Source organism: Brassica rapa, unplaced genomic scaffold, assembly GCF_000309985.2.
Source record: "Brassica rapa cultivar Chiifu-401-42 unplaced genomic scaffold, CAAS_Brap_v3.01 Scaffold1078, whole genome shotgun sequence".
NCBI lineage: Eukaryota > Viridiplantae > Streptophyta > Magnoliopsida > Brassicales > Brassicaceae > Brassica > Brassica rapa.
Genome location: NW_022611012.1, coordinates 26,953 through 30,000, shown reverse-complemented (window position 1 = coordinate 30,000; position 3,048 = coordinate 26,953).

Sequence of the window (3,048 nt, the reverse complement as noted above, 5' to 3'; positions counted from 1 at the left end):
AACACTGTTTATCGAAATACTATTCACCGCGGCACTGGTCCTCCAATGACGAACACCACTTACGGAGAGACAGAGAAGGTCAAAGCGCTCATACTTAAGATCGACAAGAAAGGTATTTGTCGAGACGAAGAAGGTCTCCCTTGCAGCCTCACAGGACAATTGATTAATGCAGAGGGTAGTGTAATCCCTGATGTAATTGCTGTGGCTGAGATGAATACCTTTAATCTGACAAGTCAATGGTATGATTGGGAAAGTGAGGATCCATTTAACGGTCTTCCTCATGAGGATCCCAAAGATCTTATCAAGAGACTTGAGGAGTTAGCCTCAGCAAACAAGCACGATGAAATATCTGCAGACCACATTATCTGCAAGATCTTCCCCTATTGTTTATCTAGAGATGCTTTTAGCTGGTTCAGTAAGCTGCAACCAAAATCTCTAACCTGCTGGGAAGACATCAAAGAAGCCTTCATAGGCAAATTTTTCAGCGAGGCTGTAGCAACTCGAAGTAAAAGGCTTGACAAGATGATTAAAGATCAGGAGAAAGGAATAATGATTAGTATGAGTCAGATTCTTGACTTCGTCTGCAGCGAGCAGGATGAAGATTTTGAAATCCCGACCACTCATGTCAAGAAGTCAGACATTCAGGTTCACCATGCAGATGAGAGTAAGTAGAAGGACGAACTGAACAGAGAAAAGATGGTCAACCATGATACAGTTAAGGATGATGAATATCATGTATCAGGAGAGCAGAGCAAAGTAGAAGTAGCTGATACAAAAGATCCGACTTCAGCATCGATCGACAGTAGTAACTCAGAATCGATCGATATCCGCACTTCAGAAACGATCCATACTGATATTTGTCATCGATCGATACCTTCTACAATCCCTGATGCTACCACTGTGTATGTTAGGACTGGACGACCGAAGGCAATTAGAGACTATAACAGTCCTGAGGATGCCTATGCTAAAAGGCCTGCATTGCGTCGTTCATCACTTCAGAATACTGTCCCTGAGCTACACCCTGCATATATCTCTCTTGTGGGTCAGCATTCTTTCCATGGTTTTCCTCATGAAGATCCCACTAGCCACCTGGAGACATTTGTAGATCTGGCATCGACCATCAAATGCAATGGAGTCTCTGAAGACTACTACTTTTGCAAACAATTTTCATACTCTCTTGCTGGGGATGCAGCTCATTGGTTGAAGAAGCTACCACCAGAATCTCTCACTACTTGAAATAACATCAGATACGCCTTCCTCAACAAATTTCTCTATGATGCTGCAGCAAATCTAGAGATTGAGGTCAGGTCTACGCTGGAATATATGGTGGAGGATGATGAGCAACATGAGTCTGGAAAGCTGAGCACAGTAGAAGTAGCTGATATTAGTGCCACGAGCTCATCATCGATCGACACCCTTACCATAACATCGATCGTCACCCCCACCTCATCGTCGATCGACCCCAGTGTGGGAACCGAAATTTGCACTGTCGATTTCCGTTTAAATAAGGAAACTAGGAAAACCCTAATTTCCCAGAGGTCCCGGATCTCTACGAGAGCCAACGACAAGTGACCGAATATATGCGGAAATCATGAAAAGATAACAAACGAGTTTAGAGAAAACAGTAGATCTTATTTCGAGTCCGCGTAAGAGCGTTGCGATCATTACAAGAGATCATAAAAGCTTTGGCCGCAAAGGCTGTCAGCGAGTTACTTAGTTCTAGCGGCCTAAAAGCTCAAACCTAGTTGAGTCGCAGCTCGATAACAAAAGACGAAAAAGATACATAAAAGGTTTTTGATTGATTTCGGACCGAACCTTGTTAAAGGCTGCCTACGTACCCCTTTCGAGGATCAAGCCGAACGTAGTTCAATTAATAGAGCTGGACAAGAGACCGAACTTCCTGGACGAGTTCGTCTAGTAATTGAGTGCCAGTCATAGAAACCGAACTTGTCGAGAATAAAGCCTAAAGTTTCTAAGTGCAGAGAATTCTGAATCTAAAAAGTTCTCTCATGCCTCTCGCCTAGGACTCCTTATATACTCGCTCCAAGGTCGGTTTACGCTTTTACTCTTCTGCCCTTAAGCCGTCATAGCATAAAATGGAGATATTCCATTTTTTCCGATCTTCGTAATTATTTTCAAAATTCCGTATTTATCCGCGGAAACGTGACATTTATCTTCCCTTGCGAACCAAGCGTAAAACGTCCTACGGTTTAAGGGCTTTTGGTTAAGAAATCGTAAGATGGGCCTCGAGTCGTGTCTTAGTCCCCTTTGGGCCGTATTCCGACTCGAAATGTTTATTGCGACTTCTTTCGATAAAGAACGAACTTTCCGCGGTTTTTACCGCAAAGTTTGATCGATGATTTAGAATGGGAAAACATGAACTGAGTTCGCTACGGTCTTCGGGATATATCATCGAAGGATAGACGAGAATGCATGGACTGGTGTCGTATCGACGTTTCGGAAGAGCTCGGTCGCTACGTATCGATCAAGCTTGGCTTGTTTACGGTCCGATTGCCATACTCGAGCTTGTCTGCGGCCGATTTGGATACATTTTTGTTGCCTTCGGACAATCGTATTTAGTGCTTCAATTGAGATTTGAACAAGATTTTACCGCAAGGCTCTTCGTAAAGATATCTTTACGAGGATTACTTATCGTAAAAATGTTCATGCTGATTTTTACGGACTTTCAGACATTGATTTCGTCGTGACCGATTTTGACCCCAACAGTTAGCCCCCAGCTCGTTAGAACCATGAGTTTCTACCGTGAGCTTCTAGCGTGTGGCTTGGCAAGTTAGGTAAGTAAGGTAAGTTAGGCGGAATTAATTGTTGAAAAGGTCAGTGAAAAGTGGTCTTTTCTCTCTTCTAAAAGTAGAAAGTGATAAGATTGGGGCTGCGCCTTATGATGGCTGCCTACGTACCCTTGTTGAAGGGATCAAGCCTTTCGTAGTTTGTCTCGGAGTTAAAGTTCTTATGACTAGTTTTCCAGTGAGACCTTTACGGTCTAGTTTTTATGTAGCGGTTATTAGGAGTGTTGCTGCCGATGGCATT